We start from the raw sequence: 23,676 nt of genomic DNA on the forward strand, positions 1-23,676 counted from the left end.
ATGCTCACCAAGGCCTTGACATCTAGCACAGTGCAGTGTCCACAGCAATCACTCAAGACCTGTGGAACTGGGTTGAATGAGGAAGAAAACGAGGAGCAATGATGTTCATAACTTATGTCTAGGTGCCATATCGTGACTTAGGAAATTGGTAGGATTTTTCGATAGATTTGCTATGTCTTCTAATGTTTCCTATTTAAAACAATGGGAAATAGAGTCTCAGAGTTCTTTCTCAGAGAAAGTCTGACATTTCAGGCACAGATTACTGACAAATATTAATGGTATATGACTTTCCCACCTCATCTTAGTCTTAAGTTTTTAATTCCATACCTTGGAAATGACATAACTTTGCTTCTTCCAAATCTTGTAGTAATACTGGTGCTCCAGAGAGTTGGGCCATGGATATTCTGCTGTTGTGTGTCCTCCCTGCAAAGAAGTGGAGCTGCACATCCACCAGTCTAAAAGCGTGTGGTGCTGTAGTATTTGGAGTCAATCAGAGAAGCTAAATGGAAAAACGACTCAAGAGAATTATCGCTATAACCCCGAAGAGCAACAAATTATTTTGCTTAATTATTTTGTGATTCTGTGGATATATTTAAAAAGAGATAATAAAACTGGTTCCCAAGGAGCCAGCCCTATAGTAGAGCAGAAATTGCATATTACCTTCCTACACAAACTTCCCTGACATTGTGGGAAGGACCAACGGGAAGTTTCAGTGCTGTTGCCTGTGTTAATGAGGCCACGAGGTCCACACTGGGATAAGGAAGTCCAGTGAACAAGCCTGTGTGCAGCGTTGGAGAAGGGGCGTGCGTGTGGTCCCCTGAAGTGGCTTAGGAGTCACTTACCAGTGCACCTGAGTTTCCCGTCTGTATATGCAGGAATTGGGGCTGTCCACTGTGATGTTTTTTCCTTTTTATGACATGGCTCACGGCAGTCCTTCTAAGATGCCTGACCAAGGTATGGGCCCTTCAGGCAGGTGGGGTCCAAAGGGAGGATCTCTGCAGCGACCCTGACCACAGGGTCCAGAGCGAGGATCATGGCAGCCTGGAGGCATGGAGGGGATAGTAGGACAAGTGGCCTTGAAAAGGCAAATTCCAGGATCCCAGTCACCCGGTATTTCCATTTTAGATATTGAATTTACATTTCAAATACTGGCCAGGGAGCTTCAAGGAGGGCTGCAAGCAACCTCAGCAACAGCCAGGCTGCTGAGCCCCACCCCTACCTGAGTACCGGCCTCAAGGGATGCAGGCCAACCACGCTGCGCATACTCCAGGCGGTGGGCAGGGCATGGAGGGTGGGCGTGGTAGAGAGAAGAGGCAGGATAGAGGGTGGGGTGGACAAGGAGAGGAGTGGGACCCAGGGGTGGAGGGACAAGGAGGGAGTTGGGGCCCCTAGCTGTGCATGCTGGGAGCTTTTGTTTCTCAACCGCTCCCGGCTGGGAGCTTGCAGGACTACAGGACTACAACTCCCGGGATGCTCTGGGCACGGGGCGGTGCCTAGCCCTGAGGGGAGGAGCAAGGAGGTGTGCTCTGCACTGTGATCCTGCACCTGCTCCACGTGGACTGAGTCTCAGAGGGATGTGACAGGACGAGAGGAACCAAGGAGTTAGGAGGGTGTGACGGCTGCATGGGCAGCCGCGGGCCTGCATCGTGCAACTGCTTTTGTCCAAAATTGAAGCCGGACTCACGTCTATTCCACACCGCCTCCCTCCGTTGCTTGATTCCTCCTCCCACCTGCATGTCTGTGGGTCTTTCCACAGCCTCCTACCTAGTCCAGTGCCAGGTGCTTCTCTAAAGTGCTTATGGGAACTGATTTGACATCCCAGAAACTTTCCTCTGCCTGCTGCCCTCTGCCTTCTCCAGCCAAAGTGCCATCATTTCATCAGCTTTTGGGAGAAATTCGCCCTTGTGGCCCCTCTTGCAAGCACAACTTAAGAGCTTTGCAGGGTGGTAACAGTGGCTGTTGCTTGCCTTTTTCGCAGAAGTGGAAGTTGAGGCATCCGTGAGGTTCATCATTGGTTTCCTCATAATCCACCAAGAGCATCGGAGAACAACCCAATTCCCAGGCAAGTATCTAGTAGAACATTTTCACCAGTACATTCCAGTGCAGGGGCCTCTGAAACAGCATCCTTAAGATGAGAATAGCTTAAGCATTTTGCCATTTAGATTGATAGCCTAATCTCAGCTCAGGCCTGAGTGGCCAGTCTCTCAGGGACATGGGTGACGACTCTGATCCCTCAGGAAGAGACTAGTGGTCCAGCTTTGAGAGAGGGATGTTCAAGGTAGACAACACTTGGGCAGCATTTGAAACCAATCAGCTTTAACATCTCTGCTTTGGATTCTGGCAAGGTTCCAGGATAAACACGCCTAGGGATAGTCAGATGTACCATATTCTTTAAAAATTGTTTAGAGTAGTGAAAGGAACAGAACATGAAATATCCTGCTTATTTGCAAAAGATGAAATGCAACCAAGACCTTGTTTTTTTCTTTTGTTTTGTGAGGAAGATCAGCCCTGAGTTAACATCCATGCTAATCCTCCTCTTTTTGCTGAGGAAGACTGGCTCTGAGCTAACATCTATTGCCAATCCTCCTCCTTTTTTTCCCCCAAAGCCCCAGTAGATAGTTGTATGTCATAGTTGCACATCCTTCTAGTTGCTGTATGTGGGATGTGGCCTCAGCATGGTCGGACAAGCGGTGCATCGGTGTGTGCCCGGATCCGAACCCGGGCCACCAATAGCAGAGCGTGCACACTTAACCGCTAAGCCACCGGGCAGGCACAAGACCTTCTTGTTAATTTTTTTCTGCTCATTCTCTTGCCTGTACTGTACACTTGAATGCAGAAACAAAAACTTGAATTGCCAAATTCTTTTTTCCTGAGATTGGTAAATTAACTTAAAAGTCTTATTGAAACCTGTGGAGGAATGGTTAGCAGCTTTCATGATTTATGTCATCTCTAAAAATCTGGGCTTTGATCTACATGAAAAAAAGTCCTTGTTTATATTACACATCCCAATAGGTTACATTTCTGATTCCTGAATGTGAGATATTATCAAAACAACTGAAAAACCTGGTCATGGAATCTGGACCCTGTCACTTTGTCAAGAATTTGCCTCTTTATGAATTAATGACGCATGAATTCTTTGACATTTTTGTAAAGAACGGAAGAGAAACTCTGTAGTGTCTCTGAATGTGGCAAGATGGGGAATTCTCATTAGACCACATCCTTGGGTTCTTCTCTCGTGTTCAATAGGCCGGGGTGATAGTCTGTGTGGTCAGGTGCAGTGCCGCTCCCCCAGCCCCCAGTGTTCCATCCTATTCTGACCTGTGCCTTCTTCAGGGGGTTCTGATTACACTCGTCCACAAGGGTTGGAAAGAGACATTGTAACATGAGGATATTCATCATCTTATTATTTTTTTTTTTTTAGATTTTATTTATTTTTTCCCCCCAAAGCCCCAGTAGATAGTTGTATTACATAGCTGCACATCCTTCTAGCTGCTGTATATGGGATGCGGCCTCAGCATGGCCGGAGAAGCGGTGCGTGCCCGGGATCCGAACCCGGGCTGCCAGCAGCAGAGTGCGCGCACCCAACTGCTAAACCACGGGGCTGGCCCTGTTTTTTTTTTAAAGATTTTATTTATTTATTTAATTTCCCCCCAAAGCCCCAGTGGATAGTTGTATGTCATAGCTGCACATCCTTCCAGTTGCTGTATGTGGGAAGCGGCCTCAGCATGGCCGGAGAAGCAGTGAGTTGGTGCGCGCCCAGGAGCCGAACCCGGGCCACCAGCAGCGGAGCGCGAGCACTTAACCGCTAAGCCACGGGGCCGGCCCTCATCATCTTAAAACAAGGATTAATGGAGAGGAAAGTCTCAGGGTGTGTGTGCTCCGATGCACTGCTGTTGGGGTGTGGCCACAGTGACCACTGTGCTCCCAGCAGTCCCCACAATGGCTGTCTCAGATGTTTGATCTCCTGGTGCAACCACAGCAGCTGTTGACAGAGCTGGGCTCTTGTCGTGGTTCGGTGTCTTCCTTCAGATTTTGTGGCTCTGACCCTCCTCTGCTCGCCCCCTTCCTATTCCTATCTGCTGCGTTGATTGCTTTTAGTTGTTTCCTAGGAGCCACTGTGTGTAACTGTATTTCACAGTGTCTTTAGGGACCCACCCTCACTACACGAGTCACTGTACAACAGCCCCTTATCCTGGTGTAGCCCATGTTCATCCTCTCCAGTGGAGCTGTGAAGAACCCTGCTTACTTGGAGCTCCTCTCACTCTCATGCTGCTGGGGCTGTTATGAAGCTGGGCATCTCGTCTTTGGTCTCATCAACATTACTCTTTTCATCGATTATTCTGAAGTCGGAGATGACTTTGTTAATAATGTCGACACTGGCTGTCACAGGCACTTTTATGTATCTTCCCCAACAGCTCTGTGAAGTAGGCCTGTGATCCCCATTTTACAGGGGGGAACACTGAGGCTCAGAGAGGTGGAGTAGCTTCCTTCACGCAGTTTCGTGGTCCATTTTGAGTCTCCACCTGGAACTCCACCTCTCAGGTGTGTGCCCTTAGGTGGTGTTCCACTTTGTGCCTCTCTGCCAGCCTCACCAAAGGCACAGGCCCCATCCTGAGTCCATTGTCTGCTTGATGGCAGTCACCCTGCACAAACAGGCCCTGGGCGGGGAGTGGACTAGTGGGCCGTGGCCCTCCAGCTTACCCTGGGAAGGTACTAGGTTTCTTGCGAGAGCTGGAACAGTGGAAGATACTGACCGTCACTCACCTGGAAGGTTTGTTATGTAGAAATACTCCACTGACTTTTTGCAGGTGTCGTGTCTTCTTTGTCTTCATTGCTCCTCTGGGCTTTCTCCTACAGTCCATGCTGTGCAGTAACATACAGTCCAGAGACTGGTGAATATAATACTCTTGTCCTGCACCAAATGGTCACATCATTCATTTTTCTAATTATGAAAGAAATACATATTGCAAAAAATGTCAAAGTACACAGATCTATATAAAGTGTAACCCACCCCTTTCATCCCCTTCCCTGAAAACTCACTCCCCTACTCAGAAGACACTACTGTTAACAGGGTGGGGTTTATTCTTCTGGAAATTTCCTATGAATTTATAAATACACATAAAGTTTTTTAACATAAATTACATAACTACATCGTTTTGCAATTTGCTGTTTCCCAAATCATATATCAAAGACGTCTCCCCTTATCAGTGCACATCATTCTAACTTACCATTTTAGATGTTTTAGAGGTATTCCAAAGAACAGGAATACCATCTGTTTACTTTTTCTTTGATAGAAATGGGATTACATCCAGTTTCACTATTATACATAATGCTGCGGTAAGATCCTTGTATGGAATTAATTACACTGCTATTCAACTGCTCAATTTGCTTTGTTTCCTTTTAGTCAGAGACTATGACATAAGATTTTCATGGTAATTATAGGGAAATTAATTTTATCATTGAATAAATACATTTATGGGGAAACTGGACTTCAAGGTCATCCATCTCAATATTGTGGAGAAAAATCATGAAACTTAGAAGGTGTGCTCCATCACATTCTAACAAGTCATGTTAACAATTTAAAGTTGAATGTTTGAATAGCCTCTTCTGTCTCTCTTCCAAAGACGGATATCTTTTTCTTTTCTTGAAAACTTCTGACTCCAGGGGCTCTCAGTTTGGCTAGAGAGGATAAGATATTGGTGTTGTATCTGTTTCTCTTCAGCTGTAGGCTGCATCTTCTAAAGATCATAGAATTGAACATGGTCCAATCGATATATATGATTTGAGTCAAAAATTCAAAGTAATGAACCTAAGAGAGGAATCTATAACTTGGGTTCTTAATAAAAAATTTCCTTTGATATCCTTAAGTTTCTGTGATTACTAGTAAAAACTCACCTATGGGTGAAGAGATGTAGTTCTTCTGGCAATGTCTGGCTTGAACATCCATAGTTAAGCCTGCCACACCCGTAGGTAGATTAGACTTGATCTCTTGACGACCTCTACCCTTGGTGTTTGACCTGGGAAAAATAAGAATTTTAAAAAGCTGCTGTTAATAGCACTCAATGCTAGAAATACCCATTAAAGAGTGAGTTTGATTTGGTGAACCAAAGGGAGTATAAGCAGAACAAAGTCTTTAAAATCTCTAAAATTTCAAAAAATTCTAATTCTTTAAAATATAACTCTATTTTTGCCAGAGTGCAAACTGTGTATATATGAATGAAATATCCCTCTGTCCATTTCCATCTGCCTCGATCTCCTGGGTTACATGTAGATCCAGGGGTCTTGAGAGTGGCTTCAGAGCAGCTAACTTTTATCTTTTTCCCCCCTTCCTTCTCTCCAGCTTATCTCAAACAGTCTTGACTATCATATTTTACAGTAAGACCAATTATAGTTATTTACATGAGTTTCTTGTTCATTATTGCAGAGTAATATTCAGGCATACCATTAAATATCATTTAATTGACCTAATTAAATTTGTTGTACCTTATAATTGATTAGAACACTAAGTTTAGTTCAGAGTTTGATACTCACCAAATGTGTTAATCTGCTTACAACTGCCATGTGTCTCACTCCTCTTAGATATGCATCTTTGGCCCATCGCAAGATTTTAATGAATGAAATCATCATAAATTAAGATAATGTACTATCTTTTGGATGATCGGGAGGCATATGGGTCCATTTTGGAAATATGCCCATCTGTCTTTGCTCCCCATGGGAAGTTTCTGGTCACTGGGTCTCCAGGTGGCTTGCACAAGCCCTAGGTCTGTAATAGTCTGGTGCCTCTCCTTCTACTTGGGGTAGAAATAAAAGAGATCAGAGAGACTTATTAAAGTTTTGGTTGCATGAAGTCTTCGATGAAGAATATCTATACATATTATTCTGGATAGCTCTCTGTTCCTAAGAGTACTGGTTACATTAAGGGCTTGTCAGGAACCGTGAAAGGTATGATATTTTACCTTACCTGCAAGCTAATAAGTCAGCCTACCATGGTCTTATAGATGCTGGCAAAAGAAACTAGACCCATGGGTCAGAGACAAAGGACTTAATGACACAGCAATAGCAGTGGCCAGAGTATCAGCATTTGCACTGGTTCACTGAATCCCACTTCCTACAGGGTGATACACAGTGAGCCAGCTGACATGCAGAGGGTTGCAAGAGCTCAGAGCTTAAGGAACTCAAATCTTTGATAATGGACAGGAAGTCTGCTGACCTTTGCCCCAGGGAGGGGTGTTATTTCTATTATACTGGGCAGTAAGCAAGCCTGCCCTTTGCTCCAGAGGAGGCCACTATTTCTGTCTTCCAAGGCTGACAGCTCTACACACATCCTTGAAAAGATAACCTGGTTTCACTGGCTTTCAAAGATAAGCTTGACTGAGACTCGATCATCATTCAGCTCTTCTGTTTCCTTTATTGAGATTGTGCAAATATGCTCTTTTCTCTGTAAACTTCACTAACTTTATTCATACATAAGGGATGCTTTTGGTTTTATTTATTAAGTTGAGATTTTCGTATTAGAGCAAATGATGAACTATCATGGGTTGGATCTGAAAGTATACTTTTCCAAGATAAATGTGAAAGAAGATCAGGACTCACAGAACTCTGCCACAAGGAGCTGATAGCAAATCAAATGATTTCAATTTGATTTATGTTTTGTACAACTTTCTTCCATCTTACTTCATCCTCTCTGCTTCCTGTAACTCTCATATGGGAATGGGGCAGTTTCAGGGATTCACTGAACTCATTTACAATATTCATATCATTTTGTCTCTTGTGTTTTTTTAAATGAGGTAAAGTTGACATACAACATTATATTAGTTTCAGAGGTACAACTTAATGATTCAATGTTTGAATATATGTTGAAATGATCAGCACAATAAGTCCAGTTAACATCTGTCCCCATATATAGTTACAAAATTTTCTCATGTGATGAGAACATGGCGTATTTCAAGATGCAGAAGAATCAACGATGGTGTCATACTTTTCCATATACAGCTTGATGAATTTGGACATAAGTATACACCCTTGAGACTGTCACCACCATCAAGGCCACAAACATATCCATCACTTCCCAAAGTTTTCTCTCACCCCCTTTATTACTATTATTCTGTGGTAAGATCTCTTAATATCTACTCTATTAGCAAATGTGATGTATGCAAGACAGTCTTGTTACCTGTAGGCACTATACCGTAGCCTACATCTCCAGAACTTATTTATCTTGATAACTGAAACTTTGTATCCTTTGACCGTCAGATCCCAAATTCTCCATCCTCCCAGCCCCTGGCAACCACCATTCTAACCTCTGCTTGTATGAGTTTAACTATTTTAGATTCCACATATAAGTGAGTATTTGCCTTTCTCTGTCTGCCTTATTTCACTTAGCATCATGTCTTCCAGGTCCATCCATGTTGTCAAAAATGGCAGGAATTGCTTCTTTTTTCAAAGTTGACTAATATTCCATTTCTTTATCCTTTCATCCATCAGTTACATTTAGGTTACTTCAGTGTCTTGGCTATTGTGAATTAGCTGCAATGAACATTAGAGAGCAGGTATCTCGTTGAGACCCTGATTTCAATTCCTGTGGGTATATGCTAGAAGTGGGATTGCTGGATCATATGTTAGTTTTCCTTTTCGGAGGAAGCTCCATACTGTTTTCCATAATGGCTGTACTAGTTTACATTCCCTCAAGGGTTTCTTTTCTCCACATCCTCACCAACATTTGCCACCTTTAGTTTTTTTGATAATCGCCCTCTTAACAGATGTGAAGTGATAGCTCATTGTGGTTTTGATTTGCATTCCCTGATTAGTGATGCCAAACACCTTTTCATACACCTATTGGCCACTTGTATGTCTTCTTTGGAAAAAGTCTATTCCGGTCCCTTCCCCATTTTTTAATTGATTTTTCTTTTTGTTATTGACCCAACACAAAAAAAAGAGAACAAAATTTTCAGGCATTATGAGTGCTTCCCAATTGATGCAGATGGTTTTGTGTTTACAGTGGTACCAAAAGATCATGTTTCGTGCTTTTTCTTCAGCTTGTTATAAGACCAGCAGTAGCTGCGGCATGGCAGATAATCGGGATCTTCTGGGTTTGGAGGTTTACAACATAACTAAGTGGTAAGGAATTTTTTATTATTCCAAGGAAATTATTGAGATCATAGTCCATGGAATCCAGGATTGATAGGTGTAGGAGGAAATTAAAGTAAGGATCGGTGATCTGGCATTACTTCTGATCATGAGGCACAGGTATCCACTGTATGAGAGTTTGAATAAAAGTATTAGATATCAGGAATTTGTAGTGAGTGAATATGTTTTCTGAATTATTTACTTTGAACATAACCATTTGGATTATGTGAACATCTGGGATGTGGGAGTAAGTCGCTAACAAGGGCTGGTTGACATTATCATTATTGATTTCACTTCTATGAACACCGAGTGGTCAATGGATTAAGCAAACGAGTAGTCAGAAAACACAGAAATGGTAGGATTTGGGATTTAGTAAAGGACTGGGGACCGACTGTCCTGAGAGGGAATGCCAGGACTTGTGCGGTTGAGAGTGACAAGGACAAGAAAAGAATAGAAACACACTCAAACAAGGAGGGGGTATTAACAGGATGGAGGGGGGAAATGATTTGGAGTAGCCTTGAGTTTGACCTTGAGCTTTCTGTTCTTTTTTTTTTTTTTTTTTTTTTTTTTTTTTTTTTTGTGAGGAGATCAGCCCTGAGCTAACATCCGCCAATCCTCCTCTTTTTTTGCTGAGGAAGATGGCCCTGGGCTAACATCTGTGCCTATCTTCCTCCACTTTATATGGGACGCCGCCACAGCATGGCTTACCAAGCAGTGCGTCGGTGCGCGCCCGGGATCCGAACCAGCGAACCCCGGGCCGCCGCAGCAGAGCGCGCGCACTTAACCGCTTGCGCCACCGGGCCAGCCCCAAGCTTTCTGTTCTTGATGCAAATCTGCCTGATGACATCCCAGGACACAGGTCAGATCTATCCCCAGAGGATAGAGGGAGGGTGAAAGTACAAAACAGCCAGGATAATTGTCCTAAAATGGCAGGCTTCCTTTATCATTTGACCCAATTTCATGATTTATTTTTGTAGGGTAAGAGGAAAAGAAGGATGATAGTCATGTCTTCACAGAGGAAGCAGCGTGACTGTGGGAACCAGTCCAAACCAAAGCGTGGTTTAAGCACCTCCATCCCTTTTAGGATGTCCAGTGACATAGTCAAGGGGCCGGTTACTAGAATCCCATCCCATCCTGTCAGTGACGGTTCTCTAGGAGGACACTTTGGACCAGCCCCACCAGGTCTGCTGGCCCAAGAGACCACAAGGACTCCAGGCCTGCAGCAGTGCAGGACTACTGGTAAGTCCTTTCAATCTTGACAAAGCGTTGCAAAAACTTGCACCTAGTCACACAGGCGAATCCTTGCCAGGTGTGCTCGCAGGTGGTCTGCACTCCAGGTCCCATGCCCACTCCTGCCGGTCTTCAGATTTGACAGAGATGATTCCAGGAGCTGATCTGGGCATTCCACAGCTTCACTGCCAACAATTTCTGGTGACTGAGGAAGGTATCAGGAAGGAGGAAAGGGCAGTGAGGAGCACAGGAGAGAGACTGGTGGTAACACTGATGGCGGACAGACTTGCTAGCGAGGCAGAGAAAGTGACGGGCCAAGAAGGACTTCCTGACAGCAGATGAAATGGAGCAGGCACCTCAGTGAGGTCTCTTGGCAGCGTCCCTAATGTTTCCTTGCTTTGAGCTCTTGAAACTTTAAAACATACCAATACGTTTCTTTTATTAAACTCTGCTGTGTGACATAGAAAATATAGACAGTGGTTTCTTTCTGAGGTGACAGGTTGAGTTTCAGGTGAGGAGAGAAAGATCTTCTTTTTTCATGCTGTTCTCTCATTTTCTTTTACTACGTACATTATTTATTTTTACTTTCAAGTTAGCAGCGAGTTATCAACGTCACGAGATGATTCAGTTTTTCCCCTCACAGTCACAGTAAAACGTACTAAAAGTGGATTATTCTTTTTGTGTAATATTCCAATAGATTCCAAAATATTGTTTCAAAAGCACTTTGATGTCTATGTACTCAAATTAGGTATTTACTTCTAAGTCTCCATTTTTATGTTCTTTGTTGCATGCTAATTCAGTGTTGCATCTAAGGAAATACCAGATTTCCCTCAGTTTTTTAGATCTATATGTGTTGGAAGTTTGATTCATGAAGATGGACATGGCAGTGGGGGGATCGTGCTATTATCAAAAGAGGCCTTTTCAGCATCAGTAATCTGACAAGAACCCACTGCTTGTTGGGATTTAATTGTCTATTTGAGGGATCAAGCTTTCACTTTTGGCACTTCTCTTTCTCTTTGGAGGGAAAGTACGGCCTTCCCAGTCTTTCCATTACCAAATCACTTTCCTGGTGGCTGTGCCGTGTCAGGAAGGGCCTGGGATGCCGGGAACCAGGATTCATCCTCAGCTTCTGGCTGTCCTGAGAAGGCTTCCCTGGCAGAGTCCAGCCTGTGTGTCTGGGTGACACTTGCAGCCATCAGAAAGGAGGGGATAGCTCACAAGTGCCACACGATTCATCTGGCCCTTGTCTTACAGGGTGTTCCCAAGGGAAGAGGTTCAAAATGCCACTTGGTAACCCTTTGAAAGCTGCTAGTCATTGGTCGGGTTCTTGGTGTGAGATCAGAGCAGTGTCTATTCACCACCAGATGGGGAGCATTTCAGTATTTTAATTGGTAAGGCTGTGTTCATGCACGACCATGGATCATCACTTCCGTGGCATTCCCTGCTGGACCACCCCACACCCCTGTCATGCCTCATTTTTCAAAGCTCCAAACAGGGTTCACACCCGATCAAGTGGTTGTAATGTAACCACAGCACAAGACTGGGGAAAAAAACACAACCACCCAGGGGTGACACACTTTAATGACTCGGGCCCAATTACCCCATTTGGACGAGTTCAGAACACCAACACTGAGTGTGTAAACTGGAGGATTGCCCAAGACCTTGGACCTCAGAAGGACACGAGCTCAGAATTCACCTTGGACAGCAAGGGACAGTGTAGGGTCACTGACTGGCCAGGATTATGGTCCTTATCCTGGCAAAGCAGAGCTCACTCGGGATCCATCAGGCCAAGTCAGGGAGGAGGTTTGGGGCCTTCTAGGGAATTTCTGCCCTAAAGGGAATTGCATAAGGAAGGCAGGGGTGCTGAAAATCCTAGTTCACAGGGAGCAGTCATGTTTATGTAACAAGACCCGACAGTAGCCTTAAAAGCTGCATCAGAAATCGTTCTTCCTGGATACAAATCAAGCAGGAAAAGGAATTCAGAGTCCTGGACAAGGATCCCAGCAGGATTCAAATCTAGGTCAGGGGTGAACACGGAGCCCCTAGAGGGGTCTCAGGAGGGAAAGTCCTGCCTGCCTTTAGTCCATTTTCAAATGATCTTCCTCGGGCCTTGTCCTCTCCACGTGCACGTTTTGATCTTTTTACATTGGTTTCCCCACTTAGAGCTGATGCAAGTCCAGAGATTCAACTAGAAAACTAAAAGATCCTAAAATTTGGTCAAAAGAAACCTCAGCAGCTGGGACCTGGGTGTCCCAGAGGTCACCATGCAATAAGGCCTGGGGCTGACCAGGGGGCTACGGAAACAGGCTCTCTGGACTGGCCAACGGGGAGAATCCACCCCTGCCCTCACCCAACTACTCCTGCCCGGCCTCACTCATTCTCGTTGAGCAGCTCCATGTCCTGGAACCAGGCCCCAAATCGCTCCTTGGGGTCTTGTTATAATTCTTTGCAGCGACCTGGAGCAGCAGGATCTCCCTCATGACTCGGTATTCCTGGGACCAGAGGGAAGGAGAGGATGCAGACAGGGCCTGGCAGGGGGATGCTGCAGGGGTCTTGTGGAGGGTGAGAACTGGGGCAGAGGACCAGTCCTGGGAACTCTCCTTCCCTCCAGTTCCATCCAGGCTCTACCTGTTCTCAGAATGGGAATAATCAGCCCCTCCTCCAGGAAGTTTTCCTTGATGCCATCCTCCCCTCAACCCACGCTCCAACTGGATGGCTCTCGACTTCTACCAAAATCTTCCACTCAATGTAAGATAAAAGGGGTGGAGCCAGAAACTGTTCTCCCCAGAGGGTCTCTGATTTCCACCTCCTTCCCCTCCCCTGCAAGGAGTGCCACAGCTGCTCCTCAGTCCTCTTCTCAAGGTGATCTCATTCCCCTGGAAGGCAGACAGCCAGAGTCCATCAGACAGAAAGCCATAGCCTGACTAGCCCCCTATGCCCACCCCTTCTCATGTGGCACTACTGATAGGTCCCCAGAGGGGGCGGGGCATGCAGAGAAAACAGGACTTGGACCTAGGACGGTCTCTGGGCTCCAGAGAAGGACATGGGGTGAGGCTGAGGGACCTAGCAGTACTACCCTCTCTGATGACAGACTTGGAGGCTGAGGCCTCAGGCAGAGGGGACTGCTCAGCCACTTATGTGCTGCCTGACTTGGGGGTCCCAACTTCTCTCTCCCTCCACGGGCAACATGGGAGGGACAGGCAGAGTCCAGCTCAGATAAAACCTCACGCAGCGTGCCATCAGGCAGCTCTGAGCTTCCCCAGCCTGAGGAACGGGAATGGATGTCTCAGGCGGAGCCTCTGTTCACTCATCCCTAAGATGGGCCTGATGCCCCAGCTCCCAGGGGCGGCTGTGAGGCTCTTATGAGAGGAGATGTGCCAAGTGCTGAGAGCTCAGGGCTCAGTTCGGGGGCTCCCGCATCCCAAGGCTCAGGATCCTGGTCCTTCCTGCCTGGTCCTCAGATTCATCCACTTCGAGATAATCACCCATCGCCAGGTGCAGCACCAGCAGATCACCGAGGAAAGTGCCAAGATAGGGGACAACACCCTGTGACATCGGGGTGCGGGTGGGATGAGCCCTTGCTCTCAAGTCAGCCCCCTGCAGACCCTCCCCTGAAAAGTCCTCACCCTCAGCCTCCTGGCCCACCCCAGGGTTCCCACGGGGAGCAGCCTAGGACCCTTAGCACCCTCCCCTCAATTCTTCCTCCCTTCACACCCCAAGAACACTACACTCCTCCTCCTCACCTCCCAGGGCCTGCTTCTGGCAAATCACAGGGTATGCAGTCCCTGGCCCTCCCCACAACAAATCCATCCTACACCAGCTCTTCCAGGCCCCCCTCCTGGTCACTTCTACTGGGGGATTCAGACACTGTGGCACCAGGAGGAGGGGACCGCCTCTCTTGATTTGAGGCCTCTAGCTGGGAGCGCAGAGCCCCTCCCCCACAGGCACACTCACCTGCTGCTGCTGCTGCTTCTCCTGCACTCTCTGGGGGTTGATCTCCGGGGGACAAACGTGGAGGGCCCCTCCTGCCAGAGTCGAGGACAGTGTCAGCGAGGCCATACTCCCTTCACCCCATTTCTCTCCAGCACCACTGGCCTCTGACCCTGAACATCTGACTCGAGTGAACTAGTACCAATGCCACTCCACCCTGCAAGGTCTTGTGATTCCAGAACAAGCCCAGCTGAAACTCTCACTCTGGGTGTGAGCTTGGGCTTTCGGCCTGGCCTCCTTGAGCCTGTTTCCTCATGTGGAAAGTGTGAGAACTCCAGCTACCTCACAGGTTCTCCTGAGGACTCACTGTCGCATGACTGTCATCATTGTTCTGGCCCTCACCCCTCCAGGTGGAGCAGGCAGAAACGTCCCACATTCCTTTCCTCCCTCTTACCTCATTACCACCCTGTGAGGCTTGCACCACACAATCACCATACCTCCATTTCCCTGATGAGGAGACAGAGGCCCAAACAGGGGCAGTGAGTTGCTGAGGGGCCAACAGAGAGGCCGCTTGCCCCTCTCAGCCAGAGGCCCTGTTCCAACATCCTCGCTTAACCCCCAGCCCCACCACTGACAACAGTCCTGTCCCCTGAGCTCTCAAAGCTTGGCCCTGGGCCGAGCCGTGGATGGAGAGGATGGGGTGTCTTGGGAGTCTAGTTGTTGAGTGGCTCCTGCCTGCCCCAGTCCCGTGGAGTGTCTCTCCCCCATGCCGGACAGAGGCAATACCAAACCCTTCTGCTCCCCAAAGAACCACTCAGGATATTCGCCTGCACTGAACTCTTTCTTTATCCACTCAGGAACTGGACCCACAAGGTGCCACCTCTGATCAACAGGGAAGGGGGTGACAGGACGCTTTGCTTCCCCATTTACATGAAGCTCCTAACGTCCTTTCAGCAGGATCCACTAAGAATCCATCAGTTGCCTAGACGCTACTCATAAGCCACCTGGGGCCTATATCATTGCCAACCAGGCACTCAGGTGAGACTCCTGTTGTTGACTCGAGTGACTGCTCTAGGGGTCCAGTGGGGAGTCCCACAATGTACACACATCTGTCTCTGGTCCAGCTGTTCAGATCCAAGGATGAGCAGCCTGTTTGTCCATCTGGGCCAGGGGAATCCCTTGCTGTGCCCGTCCCTGGGGTAGGCAGTGTGCCCTCCCCTTGGAGACATGGTGAAGATAGAAGGAGCAGCAGGGGCCTGGCTTCCTGAGGACAGGTTTAGGCTGAGGGATAAACCCACCCAACCACCCAACAGCCTGGGAGAAGCTATATCCATCAGGATGGACGTGCATGTAAGCCAGAGACCTGCTGATGGCGCCAGCTCAGCAACTCGTCCTGGAACAGCCCAGCCAACACCACTGTGTCCCATGACCAAGGCCTCCTGCCCAAAAATGGCACCCCACCTGCCCATGGGCAGAAAAGATCCCTCTGCTTGTTAACCTGGACAAGATAGACGGGAATGTTTCAGAGAAAGTTCAAGTGAGAAATTATCAAAACCACAGCTTGCTCAGTCCCCCTCCCCCCCGGCCCCTCCTCTCTTTCCAGACCCCCAGCCTCCACTCTACCTTGGTCATCAGTTCTCTGTTCAAGGACTCGTCTTGGCTATAGCGCTCCTTAAATTTTTCAGAGCTCTCCCTGAGGGGAGGGGAAAGAGGGAAGGATAAATTTAGGGATAATGTGAGGGGTCTAAGTGCAAATCCTTTTCTTTGACAACCTGAGAGATTCAAACTGCCTGGAGGAGTGCTCTCACTGGGCTCCTCTGAGCGCTGAGGTCTCGTGGGACTGGGAGGGGGCTCTCCTGTTGGTCACTGGGGTCTCCATTCGCCTGCTATACAGAGCAGCTCTCTTTTGACCACTTTGAGTTTCAACTGGGCATAGAGTTCTGTTGCTATAAACACTTGAAAATCTCCAATGTGGCTCAATCCAGTACCTGGCATTTAGGGAAACCGAGTCCTGAAGCAGAATTGGTGCACTAAGGACACCGGGAGACTTAGAGACCCACCGCCAAGGCCCAGGCCCTGTCCCAAGCATTTGCTGCCTCCCAGGAGTTCCCACCTGACTGAGGGGCCAATGGCAGACATACAGGAGATCCCCCATCCACCCTGGTCTTCCTATGGAGAGAGGCCTACCCACCAGGAAACATCCCCCCTGTGTTCTTCAGGTGGCATATGGATGTTTTCTGCAGAACACAGATGACAGTGCGGGGCGAGGAGAAGTTCTTCAGGATCGAGCACCCTTGGGGAAGGGAAGAGAGTGAGCTGTGAGGTGGGGCGCTGGAGCCCTGCTTGCTCTAGCTTCAGTCCCCTTCTATTTAAATCTCCCCTCCTGGATGAGACAGATGTTCAGGGAGCCCCAGAAGGGCACATTTAGGACCCAAAGTGTAACACTCACAAGGAGGAGGATTTTAGCTCAACCCAGGGAGGAAGCCAGGTAGGAAGTGAGCATCCTCGCACTGGGACCTGGAGTCAAGGTCAGCGTGCTCCTGGCAGGAAGGACCTAGGGACTTGCAGGGGCTTAGACTACACACTTCAATCCTGGGAGCTGATAAAGGTGGAGGCAGTTCCTAAGGCTCCAGAGAGGGGCTCCACTGGACCTCCCACAGCATACCTGGGCCACCTGGATCCAGCGCTCCACCACCCTCGCCCTGTCCTGGGCCATCATGCTCGGGTCCCCGAGGCAGGTGGTGAGGATGAGGTTGGCCACCCTTCTGAAGTGGTCGACATTGGCCCGGACGGTGTGTGCCAGGTGCTCATTGCCGGGCTTGTTCCTCTTGCCCCAGGTGGAGCCAAGGCTCTGAGAGGGCACCACCTTCTGGAAGAGCTCCTGGGGAACAGGGTGAGTGTCACTCAGCATTGCCACACCCCAGCTCTGTGTCCACAGCCCGCAAAGTCCCACACAGGGGTCACAATTTAGAGCTGGAGCTCAGGAAGCTCATGATGTGGCCTGAGCCTTGTTAGAGTCCCTGGTTTTTCTTCTCTGTCACTGCAGGCACCCAGCAGAGGATGACCCAGGACCCAATACTGGCAGGGAAGGGAGAGAGGCATTTGCATCCAGCCCGTCCTGGCTAACTCCAAGCTCCAGATGGTGGCTCAGCTCGGCTCATCCCAAGGGGGCATCTTCCACCACCCTGATCCCCCCTCTGGTCCCACTTCCCATTCTGATGCACATTCCCCTGTGGCAGCTACAACCACCGGCCTTGTCTGTCTCCCTAATAGTGAAGTACACATCAGGTGTCTAATAAGTCCTGAGGCTGTTGAGCCTCCTGAGCAGAAGGTTGGGCCACCAGGGACCTGGCTGCATACAGTGAGTTCCCCTCCACCAGTGATGTGCCAGGCCCTGCTCACCTTTCCATCTCTTCTACCTCATGGAGCCGGCACAGCCACTCTGTGCAGCAGGTCTTGTTAGTGTCCACCTCTACGGTCTACAGGTGGACAGCAAATGTTTGGGGGTTCAGAAAGTTGCCCAGGTCGTATGGTTGGTAAGGGGTGGAGACAGGATTCGGGCCCAGATCATAGGAGACTGGATGAGGTCTGGGGCAATGATGGCAGAGTGAAAGCCTACCCCACCCGCCCTGAGAGCCCAGCTGCTCACCGCATCCATCATGGTCAACTGCTCCACCACCAGCTTAGGAGGGAAGGCCATAGGTTGGGCTTCTTCTCATGCTTCTTAGCCACAGGTGGAGATGGACTTTCCACTAGAAATGATGGTCCAGCTGACTCCAGCTCAGCAGCTCCCACTCCTGCTGCAGCCGATGTCGGCCCTTGCTCTAGCTCCAACACTGCTGATGGAGGGGTCACTGGCTCCAGTGTTAGAGAGGGTGGTGTCAACGGAGCTGGAGCCAGCTCTACCTCCACCACTGCCCACTGCTCTGCTTCTGCTGCTGGCTGGAGCTCTGCAGCTGGCGCTGGAGAGAGATAAAGAGAAAGGTTCACTCACATAGCTGACTTTCCATGTGTCCTTCTAAATACAGGAAAGATCCCACTTCCTTTCCAGGAATAGCCAGTCTGCAGTCCCCCTTACCCTCTGGCTCTGCCTCAGTGGCCTCCAGAAGCTCACACCAGTCAAAGGAAAGAGGGTCACAGCAGCTCAGCTCTGAACCAGGCAAGGTTACGTGCATGTACATCCCCTTTAGCTTGAAAAAGAGACAGCTCCTGACTGGTCCCACCCTAGTTCTGGTCCAACCCCATCATCTCAAGGTCCTGAGTGTGGAGGCCCTCTGCTCCTGTTCTCATCTCAGAGCAGCCCTGGATGGTGTGGGTGGCCTCATGCACCTGCCCCTTGTCTAGTGAGTTGGTGGAGTTGAAGCCATTGGGCAGCTACTCGACGACCTCCTGAGTGGAGTTCTGCAAAGACTGCCTGGGAGCTGGGCCAGAGGGAATCAGGGGCTGCCTGCACACTGCCACTGTGGTCAACCCCCAAGAGAAAGTCTGCTCCTCAGTTCAGGCACAGAGGGCATCCTGGCAAAGAACTCTGGTCAGGAAGGGAAGGGGATTAAACCTCTAGGGCTCAATAACATACGAGTTGAGGAGCTCACCTTCTCATGCTGCCAGCCATAACCTGGGGTATGAAGGTGACAGACCCACCAGGCTTCCGACACCTAACAACCAGCTCCTGCCCAGGAATGGCCTGCCCCACATACCCTGCCTTCCCCACACCACACAGACACACAAACACACACAAACACACGATGAGGGGCCTGGATTTTGGGGTTGATCAGGTGGGATCACCGTTGTGTCCTGGTCTGCATTAACCTTTCCTGGGCTGCCCCATGTTACCCTTCACTGCCTCCTGTCAGACACCCAGAGGCATCAGGGATGAGGGCTGAGCCAGTGTAGGCAACAATCAAAAAGATTCTCTTTCTGGGCTTTTTTGAGCCCAGATCCTGCAAAAGTTGGGATACAACAACAAAACATTTTTGCCTCTTGACTGTCTCCTGTCAAGTGAGCTGGATGGGGGAATGTGTGTGCCTGGTTACCAGAGTTCAAAGATCTGTTGAGGCCTAGGACCAAGGAGATAGGGACATTTTTCAAGATTCCTATACCTGGATCCCTTACCTCAATCAGATTTCTCCAGAGCTGCCCCCTGAGCCCGGGCTGCTCACCGTCCTCTCTCATGTCACTTCCTGAACTGTACACAAGGAGCCTACACAGCCCTAGCCCCAGCTCCCTAGAAACCTAACTCAGGTCCTTGCTTTGAGGAGACAGAGATGAATGCAGACTTCCTTTAACTTACCAGTTCTTCATCCTGGGATAGTCCCTGTGCCTCTCAGGTCCTCCCCAGTCTCCAAACCTACACCAGGGGGCTCAGGCTAGAATCTACTTCCTAGGGACCTCACCTGGTGTATATGAGATAATATCTATTACCCCTGTGGGCTGGTGTCACATGTACCTAAGGCACAAAATTAGAGATGGAAGAATAACAAGAAGGGGTGACAGGTAGCACAGAACACCACTCAAAACATGCCTGGGTTCTAGCACTGTGCTATTGGAACAGTCACTTCCAACTTGGTCTCATTTTCAGGTCAGCATCATGAGGGGGTTGAAACTAATGGAAATTTAGATACTGCCACTCTGTGGCATTAAACCATTCAATTGTTTCCTGTTTTATGGAGAATGAGACCCAAGTGCCTCATCTTGGCCTATGAGGTGGGCAGCCTCCACAGTGGTACCCAGTAAGCCCCACCCATGGTATAGCCATCCCCGTGGAACCACTAAGTATTTAGTAACTGGCTTCTGAACATAATAACAGCCAAAGTGATGGGATGTCTTGTCTAAATTTTAACTACACAAGTCTCTCACTTCCTCCTACTCCGTCTTTCATGTTCCATCTCTCTCTCTTTCTCTGTCGAATCCCTGTAACTGAGGAATCAAATACCAGTGTTTTGGGACTGCCCAATGTGGAGGCCTATAGAGGAGAGAAGCACAGGAGTGCCCAGGCCAACAGACAGAAAGAAACTTAGACTCTCTGTCCAAACTGAACCCTGAAGGCTGAGAGTGACCTTTGGGGCTAGTCCTCCCCCAGTTGAGCCTCAGTTGAGGCCACAGCACCAACCTGTTCAACTCACTGAGACAGAGGCACCAAGCTGAAACGTGCCTGATTGCTGATCCACACAAATTGTGAGATAGTCAACATTTGTAGTTTTGAAATGCAAGGTTAGGGGCAATGAAGTCAGAGAGGGAAAGGTAGCTGACACAGCCTACCAGGCCCTGGTCCTACCTTCCACCCCAGCTCCTGTTCTCTCCTCCCAGCCTCCCTCCAGCTGCACTGGCCACATTTCTAACCTCCTCTCACTTCTGCCTGTGAGACTCAGGACCGGTGGTGCCATCCCCCTGACACACTGCTCCCAGACCCCTGAAGGGCTGGCTCCCTCTTGTCATTCTGGTCCCAGAAAACGTCACCCCAGTGAGGCCTTTCAGACCCTCCTACCCAGTGATGCCCAGCCCTCCCTCACAGCCCCCTGCTGTGTTTCTCTTCAGCACTTGCTCTTTTCTTGCTCCTGTTTTTGCTTTTGTCCATTTCCCCTCTAGGCTGTGAGCTCCTGGCAGGCAGGGACCACTTGGTCATTTTCATCCTGCACTTTGGCCCACCAGGGCACCTGGCACAGGGTGAGTGCTCACTGCACAGCTGCTGAATGAGTACATGGGAAGATCTTTCACCCCGCCCCCTGCTTCTGACCAACTGTGATTGTGGAGGTGAACACTAGAAATAGGAGGTACAAGTTGTTTCTGAGGCAGAGGGACAGCCAGAAAGACCTCTGCTTGACTCTTCTCTGCTCCAGGAGGTCAAGAAAAGTTCAGTGGACACCGTGTAAATTCCAGGTTTACAGCAGAAGGAAAGGACTTGATGTATATGTATATTATGTAATGGTTACCAAAATAAGTTTAGTTAACATCAATCACCAAGCAAACATAAAAGATTTTATCCTGGTGATGAGAAGTTTTAGGATCTACTTTCTTAGCAACTTTCAAATGTACCACACAGCAATGTTAACTTGCATAGTGCTGTATATCAAGTATATCTCAATACAACTGAAAAAAATAAAAACAAAATCTAACTTGCCACCACTGACACAAGAGGCTGCCTGCCCCCTGGTGGCCAGCACTAGCACTGCAGCCCTCACCAAAACTCCACCAAACAGAAAGGAACCATTCTTCAGATGTCCTCAAGGCAGAGGCTCTCCAGGGTCCCAGAGGTAAAGGAGCAGGACCTGTCGGCTTCGAGAGAGTGGAGTGAATCTTGGGATCCTACCTTTCCCCCCATCTTGCTGTCCCCTACCAGGTGTCTTCTTCATTCCTGAGGCATTCAACCTCAACCAGGACAATGACTCCCCCCTGCCTCCAGATGAGGACCCCGAGGATCCAACAAGAACTGGTCTTCTCCCTCATCTCTAGACTTGGTGTCCAGTGCTCTGGCATCTTCTTCCTTATCCCCAGTTCTCATCCACCTATGCCCCCATGTCTCCTCAGTTCTAAATGATCTCAAGTGGGTGGAAAGCATCTTCTCAACATTTCAGAGCACAGTAGGTCATCAACAGAGAACCTGGTCCAACGGACACATTGCGAGTGCATGGAACACTTGGAGTCACCTGCTGGATGCAGTCCACCTCTGTGGGCTGCAGGATCCCAGTCCTGTGCTCCCCAGGCTGGGCCAAGGATGGGTCTGGAACAGACAGATAGGCAGAAACCTAGGAACCTTAGGGATTCCTCTGCCCATCTCTGGGTCCCTGGGCATGTATCTAGGAGAACGAATGCCATGGTCCCCTGGGAGAGCTGCCTCCAATCTCTCTCCCTCCTGCCTCTTGTCACTTCCTCCGGGTCAGCTCTTTCTTGACTGCACCTCCATGGTCCCCACATGAGAATTCAGTGTGAGTGGGGGTGCCTATGCACATGCTATGATGAGGAGAGGAAAATGATCTCATATGGAGAGGGGTGGGCAGCAATCCTCTAAGATCTTAATGCCTCTCATTGTCAAAGGAGACCTGAGGGAAGGGGCGGAGCCTTGGCCAAGGAAGCTGGAGCTCTCTCTAGTCTTTGGGACCCGGACTCCCTCCTGTGGTCTGGGCCAGTACTTGCCTCTTTCTGGGCTAGTTTCCCAACTGTACAGTGAGGGGTAAGATGTGCAACAGCACAAGCGTGTGCTCAGCCAGGACAAGTCATCAGGCCCCATAGATACATTAAGTATGTTTTAAGTGTATTGAAGACATTAATATTGCTGTGCAATCATCACCACGATCCATCTTTAGAAGTCTTTTCATCCTACAAAACTGAAACTCTATACCCATTCATGAATAACTCCCCATTCCTCCTCCTCCCAGCCCCTGGCAAACACCATTCTACTTTCTGTCTCTGAATCTAGCGATTTCAGCAACCTCATAGAAGGGAAATCACACAAGGTTGTATTTTTGTGACTGGCTTATTTCATTTAGAGTAATATCCTGAAGGTTCATCCATGGTGTGCCATATCTTAGACTTTCCTTCCTTTGTTAAGGATAAATAATATGCCATTTTATGTATATACCACATTTTGCATATCCATACATCCCTGAACAGATAGCCTAGCCGGGCCCAAAACCAAGCCCAAAATAAAATGGGGCCCCAACCAGACTTTTATCAACGGTCCCCTGGAGACTACTTTCTTAAGCCACGTTCCATATATTTACTAAGGATCTAGTCTTGGGCCATGAGTTGTTTTTCAGAAACTCCGTTTTTCCTCCTTGAGCAAGTTTCAACTGGTTTGAACCAGTGAGACCACAAGACGGCTGGCAAGACTCAAACCGTCAGTGCTGTTTGAGTCAATTGACTGGAGGATGACGTAGGGGACCAAGAACTCAGCTGCCAATCATGTTAAGGACACTGCCTTTTGAACGTGGGATGTATGACAGAACATGAAAATCTACTTGCGCAAAATGCGTAGGACCGCCCCCAACCTCCCGCACCCACTCCTTTGCCCTTAAAAAGCCCTTTCAACTGCCCATTGGGGAGAAGGATTTAACCTTTGGCTCCTGTCTCCCTGCTGGCCAACCTCGTAATAAAGTTTTTTCCCTTCTACAAGAGCGGTATCTCATGGTTGGCTTAAAGGGTGCATTGGGCAGCGAGCCCTTCCTCGGTTATGATACTTGGGTGGCTTCTATGTTTTACCTATTATGAATACTGATGCTATGAATATGGGTGTTGAAATATGTTTTGAAGAATATGGTTTCAACACTTTGGGGGTGTAGATACCCAGAATTGAAATTGCTGGGTCCTATACAATTATATTTTTAATTTTTTTTAGGAATTGCTATACTGATTTCTACAACAACTATATATTTTATCTTCCCAAGACAGTGCACAAGG

General features: G+C 48.5%; 2 long non-coding RNA genes across 3 annotated transcripts in view; both read right to left on the minus strand.

Moving 5' to 3' along the window:
• LOC131401910 (uncharacterized) overlaps positions 1-857 on the minus strand; it is a 215,292-nt gene extending 214,435 nt beyond the window's left edge. The window contains exon 1 of the long non-coding RNA XR_009218113.1: positions 843-857. This is a non-coding gene — a long non-coding RNA (uncharacterized LOC131401910). The remainder of the gene's footprint in view (positions 1-842) is intronic.
• Positions 858-18,139: 17,282 nt separating this feature from the next.
• Positions 18,140-23,676, minus strand: part of LOC131401917 (uncharacterized) — a 73,805-nt gene continuing 68,268 nt past the window's right edge. For both annotated transcript variants that reach the window (XR_009218127.1, XR_009218126.1), the window contains exon 3: positions 18,140-18,245. This is a non-coding gene — a long non-coding RNA (uncharacterized LOC131401917). The remainder of the gene's footprint in view (positions 18,246-23,676) is intronic.

This window comes from Diceros bicornis, assembly GCF_020826845.1.
Source record: "Diceros bicornis minor isolate mBicDic1 chromosome 22 unlocalized genomic scaffold, mDicBic1.mat.cur SUPER_22_unloc_1, whole genome shotgun sequence".
NCBI lineage: Eukaryota > Metazoa > Chordata > Mammalia > Perissodactyla > Rhinocerotidae > Diceros > Diceros bicornis.